The 11,719-nt window shown below is 39.5% G+C and overlaps 1 pseudogene; it reads right to left on the bottom strand.

Annotated features, from left to right (window-relative positions):
* LOC146461533 (uncharacterized) overlaps positions 1-2,309 on the bottom strand; it is a 4,306-nt pseudogene extending 1,997 nt beyond the window's left edge.
* Between the last annotated feature and the right edge of the window lie 9,410 nt (positions 2,310-11,719).

Below are 11,719 nucleotides of genomic sequence, written 5' to 3'. Positions count from 1 at the left end.
TTGAAGCGGGTAACTTGCCCTATGTTGCCGCAACCGATCCACAAGTAAGCAATAAATAGCTGCATGGTGATCGTATGCGTTTTTGGCCAGTGCCTAAGGAGGAGGAAGAAATATTTTGGATCAGTAAAAGTTACTGGAATCAATGATACCCCAAAATGGAGTGGCTTGGTGTAATAGTATCCCCCAACCCCCTGATACAATGCTATCCAACCAAAAAACTATATGTACCACCAGTGATTATAAAGAGAGCGTTTTGAAAAGACGAGAGGAGGTGACAGAGATTTGGGAATAGGGGAGTGAACATGCGCTACTGTCTCATTCTTCAAAACGACTGATTACGTAGTAGGAAGCGACGCCTGACCTCAAAAACCCATTCCCCGTTTCAGATCGGAGCTTTCCAAACTATACCCGTTACAATACTTTCCGTTCAAGAATTAAATTAAAACCTATACCCATTTCCAAAACAAAGCGGCTCAAAAAGGACATGTCTCTTCTAGAGGTCACAAATACAGATCATTGTTGTAATGGTATATCTGAGCTGATTTTCAAAAAAGTGGCTACAGAAATTGAGCACATTTTGAGACTTTCTAAGCTGAAGGAATATGCTAGTCATTAACAATACTCCAGTTACGGTTCATCACAAGAAAGTAAGGTCAGGAAATACTATGCAAGAGAAAAGAGGGGCTTTTCTTTGGAATTATACGTGACATTGACATCCGAGTGAAATGAGACATGACCTGTGATCCGAATAAACAAGTGTGACATGGCAATTATTAACGGCGCCAACGCATCTTTAATCTCACCCAAAACCCGGTCTTTTAGCGCTCAAGTCTAGCTTTCTACAACAGAATCGGCTTAATCGGAGCAAGACAGCGTTTTAAATTGATTTTTCGTCTTCAGTCTTGATCCATGACACAATCCGAATCACGCCAAGCAAACATCTGGAAATTATTTATGACATTGAGACCGGAAATCCGACCCAAAATCGCACTTCTTGACTAATCGATCACTAGCCTAACAACGCTACAGTTATAAAGGCGAAAAATAATAGAATAGCTTTTCAAACTCACGCTTCTTGAAGAGAAAATCCTTGCCCATTCTTGCTAGTGTTTTCCATATCAGCTCAAGTCCCGGATGTAGAAATCAACGTTTGAAAAGGGAAGGGTTAGCGCCCTTTTCCACCACAAAATATACTAAGTCTTTGGCTGGGTAAACAATTCGCAAAAATTCACGTTGCCCGTAAAGAACTCATCCCTAAGACCTACTTTTTAAAGCCAAAGACTGTCACCTCCTCAAGCAAAGCCCACGATATACAAGCCTTTAATAGTCCAAGCCCGAGTAACTGAAAATTACCCGTTTAGCATAAACGAGGACTACTGGTAGCAAGCATATTAGACGAGGGATGAACTGCACTCGTAAGACTTTTCCCTCACTAGACTTAATGATGTCCTCAGGAAAACTTTGCTTCAGGAAGCCAAACGAAACGCTAGGTCTAATGACTTAGTTCTGAGCTCAGAGCGCGCGCCGAATTCAAAGCCAAATCGTTGAGCGGTTAAAAGACGTTTGGGAGAGAGTGGGGCTAGGTTAACAAACCAGGGAGGGGGGGGGGGGGAGAAAGGAGAAATATTTTGATTTTATAAATATTTGCTAATGACCATTGTAATCTATTTACCTACTGATGTGAAATTCAATAGAAAACGCTAAAAAAAATAAAATAAAATAAATAAATATCTTAAGAAAAGTTAACAAAAACGTCAATTTCTGTAGCCACCTTCTGGAAAATCAGCTCAGATATAACCAAGAGGGTTAGCATGCCCTAGACCTCAAATAGCTTTTTAGTATGAAATTTGGGTTAGGAGGCCCTGTTTAGCTTGTTTATATACAATTATCTCAGTGACCTGTAGTCTTGACTTGCGACCAGTAAAAGAAACCTGCCGGCTCAAAAACCACACCTACTGAGGTGCAACATACCTAAATAGTTTATAAGTGGGCGGGGAGGAGACGTGGGGGGGGGGGGGGGGGGGAACCTATGCCCTTCAGTCCGATGATCGACCATGAGAATGGAGCCCCGTAATGGTAGCATACTATGGCGGTGCTTCATTGAATCAACTTCAGTATATATATCCTTCAGTAAATAGTATATATCCTTAATTCTCCAGCATAGAACACAATTTATAATTTATAGGCAGAACAAACGAACAAACAAAAACTTTTATAAGCGTGTTTTTACTGTTTTTTGTTCTCTCGATATCTATACCAAGTCTCTGCATAAGTTCTAGCTCTTGTTCGTTGTACGTTTTAACGGCCATAATAAAAGAAAGAAAAAGTAAATTCGCTATTCGAGGCTTGGTAATCCATAAGACCGCAGCAAGCCTGTTGAAGGCGTTCAGATAGTAGGGACCTTAAGCAGAGACGACGACGACGCCGACGGAAACGGGACTTAAAAAAAATTACTTTTGCGTCTTCCAAATAAATCCGCAATGATTTATACTCTCTCAGTTTGTGTAATGTGGCCAAACTATCGAGGAGCTAACGTAGTAGGGGCGCCTTTAAAGTTTGAAAAGAGAAAGGAAAATTAATCATCATGCGTTCACGTTCTCCATAAAACCTTAAATTCGGTCATTTCACGTTGTTGTTTTGCAGAGGACGCCAAAGAAATGTACCAAAGTGTAAAACGCATATGCAGAGCCAGTGCTTTGCTAAGTAAAACTATTGTTTTCTGACGTTCTCGTTGACGTCGTTGTCGTCGCTGCTTAAGGTCCCTAGTGAGGAGCGGAATGAAGTATTATCAAGAGAAAAATAATGGGACAGAGAAGGAGACCCCCGCCCACTACAGCCTTTGGGATATGTAAATTTCTCTTACGCTACTTTTAGACGTCGAAAAAACGGAAGTTTGTTTCCCAAGACGTCCGCAATTGCAATTGTAAATACAACGTTTAATTGGCACGCTCCGATGTGACTTCCTGTGACGTCACACTGACCGTTCGCGAACTTCTCGGTAAACGGACGTCCGTTTACCCGATGTCTTAAAATAAATGAAGTGAAATTCACATATCCCAGCCAACGCGCCTAGTTTCCCTTTCTGCTCCCTTATTTTCTCTTGGTATATTGCGATGCGAGGGGATCGCTCCGTCTCCCCATTCCGTTCTCGTTTTTGCCACTGGCAATATTATTCGTTCGCTAATTTGCCCTTGGACGGGATTGGATGGGATGCTAGCAGTATGTTACCAGCACCCATTTATAACCTGGGTGAAGAGAGACAATGTGGTGCGAAGTATCTTGTCTAAGGCTATGTTCACACTTGGTTCTCAATTACGGTGCCCGAGTACGACTTTCGCTGGGCACTAATGTGAACGCACCCTTCCATCAAGTACCCTCACCAGAATTCGGGTAGGGTGTCCATGCCCAAGTATAAGAACGAGACCTGGTATTCAGGTAATGAAGTAGGCATCGGTTCCCTGTGTGCACCGTTTTCCGTTAGTTCCAGGGCACTTTACCCACAAGCCATTGCTTTGCATACCCATATCTTTTCTATCAGGAAATGGAGGAATTCATATTCCAAAACATGCTCAATGTGCGGAATTTTTCAAGCTGCTCCCCGCCGAACTTGATTCCTGTTAGCAAGGAACCCATGTAATCTCCTAGTGACTGCACGGCAGGTTTTTGCCACAACTGCGCTAATCTTTCAGTCATTTCCGTCATAGCTAAAGTGTTTGAAAGGATCTATGATCAGTTGTATAAGCTTTTTGACCAATGAAGATATTATTTCTAATCATCAATCGGGTTTTCGCTCGTTACACTCAACTGTAACTGTCCTTCTGGAAGCTACGGATAATTGGGCCTTTAATATTGATCTTGGTAATGTTAATGCTGTGGTTTTCCTCGATTTAAAAAAGGCATTCGACACCGTTGACCATGATATCCTTTTATCTAAAATAAACCTTTATGGAATACAAGGAACAGCTCTTGATTGGTTTAAGTCATATTTAACTAATCGTACTCAACGATGTCTTGTTAATGGTTCTCTTTCTAGAATCTGCTCACTTCAATGTGGGGTACCACAAGGAACAATCCTTGCCCCCCTTTTATTTCTTATTTATATTAATGACTTGCCAAACTGCCTAAATTCGTGCCAGCCTAGGATGTATGCCGATGACACCCACATCACTTATGCTGGCATTGATGTGAATTCAATACAGTAAAATCTGAATCACGATTTAGATAACCTAAACAAATGGCTTATTTCCAATACACTTACCTTGAACACTGCTAAAACTGAATTCATGCTTATTGGCTCCAGACAAAAATTGAGTACTTTGTCGAACCCACTTGAGCTCTCGATTAATAATGTTCCGATAGAACACGTTTCCTCTGTCAAATCGCTTGGGGTATTTATTGATGAAAATCTACGGTGGCAAACACACATTGATAAATTATCTAAAAAGGTCGCTTTTGGAATAGGAGCAATAAAAAAAAATTAGACCTTTTGTCCCTCCACCTACCTTTCATTATATATACAACACACTAATTCAATCTCATTTCGATTATTGCAATCTCGTCTGGGGTAATTGTGGTAAAACATTATTTGACAGGCTACAGAAGCTTCAGAACCGTGCCGCTCGCGTTTAAACCTTTTCTAGATATGATGCTGACGCTAACCGTTTAATTAGACAACTCGATTGGAAAGGCTTGAGCACTCAATTTCAAATACAGAAAGCCATAATGGTATACAAGTCTTTAAATGGTCTTGTTCCTGAATATTTATCATCTAAATTTGTTAAACGAAATGAAACGCGTTACTCCCTGAGGGACTCTGTTAACAAACTATTTGTCCCGTTTCCGCGAACTAATTTCATGAAAAACAGCTTTACTTATAGCGGAGCAGTTCTCTGGAACGGTCTGCCCTGTCATGTGAGAGAAGCTAAATCTCTTAGTCAATTCAAAAGATTAGTTAATGATCATTTTTAATGTTAGAGTACTAGACTACACGGCATTCATGAAAAACAGGTTTTAGTTAGATTAGCTGTAGTTAGGTATTGAATTTTGTTTAGGATAGTTAGGTTATTTCTAATTTTTATACTCCTGATGGATTTTACCGTGTTTAAATAAAGATTTATTGATTGATATTGATGTTGAATCTTCAACTGTCGTCTTCACATTACGAAATCGCGCCCATTGAAACACGTCGCCCGATAAAAGTGGGGTACCATGTTGCTTTGCAAGCATTACAAAGCTTGCCGCTGGTGGCGGTACCTTTCGTCTCGCAGCATGAATCCTCAAGGGTGTTCGTTTATTTGTTTGCAAAAGAAGAAGGAGTTTACGTAAGGAAACGGTAGCAGCGCCCTTTGAAAGGAACGTATTACAGTTCTAACATCGAATGTGGTTGATTTGGTCTCCTTTAAATCAACATTTTTGCTTGGAATAGCGGTATATTGCCGTAAAAACACGCTTCGTTGATTGAAAATTACATTTGCTTGATTCCGCCGTGCGGCTCGATTATGCAAATTACTTTCAATTCACTGGAGACAGTGATTATCGGTTTTCCTCCCTTTTTATCGCAATGATAGCATACATAATGCCTATTCGTATTGGGAACTGTCGTTTGTCATCAAGTAAGCTAAAAATCATCGCTTTCTTGATAGCGCAGGGCAATTTTTTATTTATTTTAGTTTAGTCACGCAACTTCTGCTGATAAACTTCGCCTTTCGTTCTTTTGTGTTGCGTTATTTTTCTATTGTGTTTCAATGAATAGATGCGTCCCGCGAATTGTCACTTTAACAATACCATACACAAAAGACTGCTGTGATTGACGTCCAAAATGAAGCTCATTTGCATTTAACGAGCGACGTGTTTCAATGGGCGCGATTTCGTAATGTCTATGCCGTCTCTAAAGTATTTCATGTGCAAACCCAACATTAGAAAAGTATAAAAGTCATATAAAGCAGTAATCATGAAGAACGAATGCCTGTACATGATGAAATCTGTGCCCGGTTTATTGATTAAATGTGTACGTAATTCATATTGGGTACCCAGTGTCTGAACATAGCACTTTTTTGTTCTCGATCACGACCCACGCACTAGCGCTCAAGCACCAAGTGTGAACAACGACGAGACCAATCTAACCTCAAATCACTGAAACTCCGGTTTTCCGGCCGAAACTGTGATTATCCAGAGGAACTTACACATACCAAGCAACTTATCCAGATCTGTCTCCTAAAGAGAGGATGATTGAGCCGACCGAGGATGTTACATATATGCCGGTAACAATATAATCTTTACCCCTCCACGGCTAGTGCGTTTTTAAAACGTACTCGCTTATAGGACAGCCTCTAGTGGGCGGGCCACATGCAATCAATTAGGGAACTGGTCACAACAAGTTTGTTCGAAGAGGACCCACCTTGTCTGGGCTAGGGGGTTATCGAAGACGCTACCCAGCTCATGAACATAACCAACAAAATTTAATTGGCTTTAAAACTTGAGTTGACACAGAAATATTCAACTAGCAAGAGTCAGCATTGCTAGATAAACAAGAAAAGTGAGGTTCCAATCTCATTGTCATTTGAGGAAGGGAGTGGAAAAGGAGACCACCATCTCTTTTGCAGTTTGGCGGGTCCTGTTTGAGTATAGGTTATGTACAAGCGTCGCTTAGGATTTGACTGATATCTCGCTTTGAAAAAGAGTGGCAGCCTGGGATGAGAGTAGGCGCAAATTCAATTATGGGATCGTTTGGGCGGGGGGCACCGTAAGCACATCCGCTAAATCTAGCAAAGCCTGGACTCGCATTATGAGTACAATCCATGCCACTAGCATTTTCTGTGAATTTTGGTCATCAGTCATTTGGCTTGGACTAATTATAGAATGTGATTACTGAAGTACATGTCAGTGGGATTTTTAAGGCCATAAAGTTCTAGTGATAAGAAAGAGAAAAAAGCATTTAGATTCATGCACATGCGCTGAAATGTGAACCCCCCTAAGGACGGTGCCTCCTAATACAGAAGTATTTTTGCACAGTTTATAACTATGAGGGAAAAAGGATATCTTAGTATGGGCTACTGGAATCCAGGAAGAAAAAGCAATAAAATCCAAAGAAATGTATGATGTCTTTTTCCAAATTGAAACTTTATTGCCTCTGACAAATGCATGGTTACCTCCAATAGGCCTTATCACGGTTTTCGACGCCATTTTGACGGGTAGGCAAACACGTCTGAAATAACAGTGTTTGTATAGAAATCCAATGTCAAAGAATTTTCATAAATCACCGCTTCTGAAAAATTCATGAATTGGAAACTTTTGGTACTAGGAAAAGGATTTTAAGAACAAAATTGGAGGGATGTAGCTGTGCCAGAAAGCGTCCAGTCGTGTTTTGAACTTTCCATACATTTCCCTGTATTTTTTCTCGCGAACTATTTTTAGTAGCAGTTCACGGCTGGTTCGCTATACAGACAAATGTATGGAAATTTCAAAACACGACTGGACGCTTTCTGTCACAGCTACATCCCTCCAATTTTGTTCTTAAAATCCTTTTCCTAGTACCAAAAGTTTCCAATTCATGAATTTTTCAGAAGCGGTGTTTTTTATGAAAATTCTTTGACATTGGATTTCTATACAAACACTGTTATTTCAAGCCTGTTTGCCTACCCGTCAAAATGGCGTCGAAAACCGTGATAAGGCCTATTTTCTTTTTGCATACCAAGAGCACTTGCTAAGCTCTGCCTTTTCCGTATAGTTTCAAACCGAGCAAAAATATCCCTGAATCAATAGTCACCACCCGTTGGAATCCCGAGTATCTCGAGGTGCGCAGAACGTATGTGCAGCAACAAAAGTAGACACCGGCCTTAACGTACGTGTGGTAAGCTAAGGCCTTCACAAGCCTAGTGGTCCACTACTGTCAGAGCTTATCCCAGACGTTATGCATCAGTCAATTTTAGCCCCAACCCTGTGGGGGTGGGGGGGATAGTTGGTCATTTACCCACACTGTCAATCCCGGGTGTAGGGCATTAGCCCTACGCCCAATTACCCTAGGGCATTTGATCATCTCACTGTTTTCACCTTACAGCATTATCGCTTCTTTTAATAACAAATTCATCGGCCAATTCAGTAAGTTTCTTTTTGAATACGTCTAGATAGAACATAAATAGGACGCTAGAGCTGCAGAATGACCTACTTCTAGAACATTATGGGAAACAAGACCTAACTAGGACTAAATTTGACCTGGATTAGTTTAGATTTTACTGAAGATAAGACGAGAAACGAAGAAAATAAAACGTTTTTGAGCCCCTACCCTGGGGCATTTGAACAACTTTTTTGGGGGGTGGGGAGTGTGGGTGGGCACTGTTGGAATTGACTGTTGTTTTAGTACATCGTGGATTACCCACTCCACCCCAACCATATTGCCATTTTGTTAAATAAGTGGCCACTCGATCAGTTATGCTAAAATCAGATCAAGGTAACAGTATAGCCGGCGGGCAAACATAGTAATCATATTTACGGCCGGATACTTATAATTGCCCAAAGGGTCCTGATAGCAGGAAATTAAATAAGATATAAGTTTCAAATACAATTCTATAACTTATTTCGTAACTGACGATGACTGTGCATTGCAACTTCCGAAACATGTTAGTTTTAAAATTAAAAAGTGTTGTTTTTCTACAAAATTAGTATGGCTAGTCAAATGGTGACGAGTATAATTAGAACTAATTTCACGCACCTTTTAAGGCGAGGAAAATTATTACACTTTTCGACAAAAAATGCCAGTGAAATTATTTCCTAATTTCACGAGTATACCATTTTATAGATCGTTTTCACTCACGTGACCAAATCCTTGACTACCGTTGCTACGCCGCCATATTGGTGTACCAAAATTGTAAACAAACTAGTAGCGGCGCTTGCCAAGAACATGGTTTTGTGTCTGATTGTTGGCTGTGGCAGGAAAAGTAGACGAGATAAAAGGATATACCTTGCAAGGGTGCCTTCCATCGTTACAAATCAAGGTGAAAAAGCTCAAAAATTGTCAGAGGAGAGAAGATCGCGCTGGATTTCAGCGATAAGTCGTAACGACCTCACCGAAGAGATCTTAGAGCACGATCACGGTGTTTCCGAAAAGCACTTCGTTTCAGAAAGAGCAGCTTAAAGCTGGGATAAATTTAATATTGACTGCGTTCCAACATTACATTTGGGACACAAGAAAGTTTCGCTTGTGAACGCGTAACCTAATTTTCGTTAAATTACACACCGGAAAAATTCAATGACTTGTGCGAGCTAAGTCAAGCTCAAAAACTATAAATCGTATGAAGAAGCTTAAACTTTCCCTGAATTCGAAATAGAATTAGAAAAAAGTAGCACCATAGCACAAATAATAAGAGAGATAGAGGCAAATGAATGCAAAAGCCGGTGAACGCGTAAGTCAATTTTCCTTCTGAATTACACACCGGAAAAATTCAATGGCTTGTGCGCGCTAAGTTAAAACTCAAAAACTATAAATTGTATGGATAAGATTAAACTATTGCTGAATTTGGAAAACAATCCACTGTGAATTAAAAAAGAAGTAGCCGCCTATGTCAAATAATGAGAGAGATAGAGGCAAATGAATGCAAAAGCTTGTGAACGCGTGAGAGTCTATTTTCGTTAAATTACACGCAGGAAAAATTCAATTGCTTGTGCGCGCTAAGTTAAAACTCAAAAACTGTATATTGAATGAAAAAGCTTGAACTTTTGTTGTATTTCAAAAAGAATGCACTGTCTATTAAAAGAAAAATGAACAGCATAGGACAAATAATAACAGAGATAGAGGCAAATGAATGCAACCGCTTGTGACCGCGTAACCCAATTTTCGTTAAATTACACAACGGAAATATACAATGACTTGTGCGCGCTAGATCAAAACTCAAAAACTATAAATCCTATGAAAAAGCTTAAACTTTCGTTGAATTTGGATAAGAATACACTATCCATTAAAAAAAAGTAGCACCATAGCACAAATAATAAGAGAGATAGAGGCAAATGAATGCAAAAGCCTGTGAACGCGTAAGTCAATTTTCCTTCTGAATTACACACCGGAAAAATTCAATTGCTTGTGCGCGCTAAGTTAAAACTCAAAAACTATATATTGTATGAACAAGCTTAAACTTTCGCTTAATTTGTAATAGAATGCACTGTTCACTAAAAGAAAAATGAACAGCATAGAAGAAATAATGAGAGAGATAAATGCAAATGAATGCAACCGCTTGTGAACGCGCAACCCAATTTTCGTTAAATTACACACCGGAAAATTTCAATGACTTGTGCACGCTAGGTCAAAACTCAAAAACTATAAATCGTATGAAAAACCTCAAACTTTTGTTGAATTTGGATTAGAATACACTATCCATTAAAAAAAGTAGCACCATAGCACAAATAATACGAGAGATAGAGGCAAATGAATGCAACAGCTTGTAAACGCGTAGCGCAATTTGTGTTAAATTACACTCCGGAAAATTTCAATTACTTGTGCGCGCAACGTCAAAACTCAAAAACTATAAATCGTATGAAGAAGCTTAAACGTCGTTGAATTCGGATTAGAATACGTTATCCATTAAAAAAAAAATTAGCACCATAGCACAAATAATTAGAGAGATACAGGCAAATGAATGCAACAGCTTGGTACACTGCGCGCAACGTCAAACCTCAAAAACTATAAAGCGTATGGAAAAGATTAAACAATCGCTGAATTCGGAAAAGAATACACTGTGGATTAAATAAAAAAGGAGCAGCAGATGTCAAATAATGAGCGTAGAAGGTAGTCTCCAAAACGAGATAACACAAGATATCTGTGGATTCGAGAGGCCACCAATATGGCGGCGGGCCAATGCGTGACGTCACGTGAAAACGATCTATTACCTTATGGGCGACAAATTGCACTCACAATCGTGTGTTTTTGACTTGAGTTTTTCAATTTTGTAATTTCACTTGTGAAACCATAAATTAACGCTGAAATTTCGGTCCAAAATTAATTAGTAATTTGTTATCCATGATATTATACTAATAATTCTGACTGGCAGCCTAACTTTTCTATTCATTGTACAGGAACTTGCATTAACGTTACAAGAGCAATGTTTCTCGACTGATGATGACCCGGATTTACAGACCCAGGCTCTGTCCTGGACAAGCTTAAGCAGCAATTATCATTAGTAGTAGTAATCTTTATTGGCTCACAACATGGTTAATTACAGGAGAAGTGTTATATACATTACAGGTTGATTTGAAAAAAATAGCAAGAGAGCGTAATTGTTAATTGGAGCCTAGAAGCTAAAAGAACCACAAGGTTTTCGAGTTTATTTAAACTCAATAAATTCAGAATTAGAATGAACATTGTCAATTGATATAGACTGCATACTGTCTCCTGTTTTGTTACTTCGCAAAGGGGTATTGAAGACATGTGACTGAAGAAAAGGAAATATGTTAATGTATAAAGCCCCGGCTAAAAGATCAAATATTTTTGTCCAAATATCAGGCTGGAAGAACATGTTTTAACCCCCATGTGCACGAGCACACGAGCAAACTTTCTTTGACAAAATTAATTTCTCACTGTGTGTAGCGTTCCCGTAGAGCGCTTTTCATCCATTCACAACCAGTTCGTGATTAATTATGTTATTGACAAATCGGCGAACGGTGAAACTACAAAAAAGGGAAGCCTGATCAAAAAACGGAATACATCATGATAGTAAAAATACGAAAAAAGAGG

Source organism: Pavona decussata, unplaced genomic scaffold (genome assembly GCF_977016875.1).
Source record: "Pavona decussata unplaced genomic scaffold, jaPavDecu1.1 SCAFFOLD_197, whole genome shotgun sequence".
Lineage (NCBI taxonomy): Eukaryota > Metazoa > Cnidaria > Anthozoa > Scleractinia > Agariciidae > Pavona > Pavona decussata.
The sequence above is the reverse complement of the archived record's forward strand: the minus strand, read 5'-3'. Positions and strand labels throughout refer to the sequence as shown.